This window comes from Phalaenopsis equestris, unplaced genomic scaffold, assembly GCF_001263595.1.
Source record: "Phalaenopsis equestris unplaced genomic scaffold, ASM126359v1 Scaffold000878, whole genome shotgun sequence".
NCBI classification, from domain to species: domain Eukaryota; kingdom Viridiplantae; phylum Streptophyta; class Magnoliopsida; order Asparagales; family Orchidaceae; genus Phalaenopsis; species Phalaenopsis equestris.
The window spans coordinates 543,539-544,060 of NW_018165318.1; positions in this window are offsets into that span (position 1 = coordinate 543,539).

Genomic DNA, 522 nt, shown 5'->3' on the forward strand with positions numbered 1-522 from the left:
GGTTTTTTGGGAAAAAATTTTACCTAAGCTTCGGGAATGTAGTTTGTGGGAAAAATGTTATATCATTGCAGTATCGAATGAAATCATGTCACGTAGAAAAAAATAAAATTTTGTTCGATAACACAAAGGAATATTACTCCCGTATTATTAAGGTGTTATTGTGTATTATTCAGGTGTTATTGTGTGTTATTCAAGTACTATTGATGTGTTATTATGTTACAACACCATCAGAAATATTCTCAGAACACAATAACACCTAAATAACATAAAATAACACTTGAATAATACGGAATAACACAAGGGAAATATTTTCTTGAGTTACCAGACCGATCATCTCCACGATGTAATTTCAATGGACTCTGCACGTTGCAGAGTCTTGATGTAATATTTTTTCCGTTATCTTTCAAGTAAAGTATTTTAGTTTAAAGGTCTTACACACATTATATATATTTGAATATATTTTTTTATTAATTTTACCCAATTTTTTTAAAAAATGTATATATAGATATATATATATATATA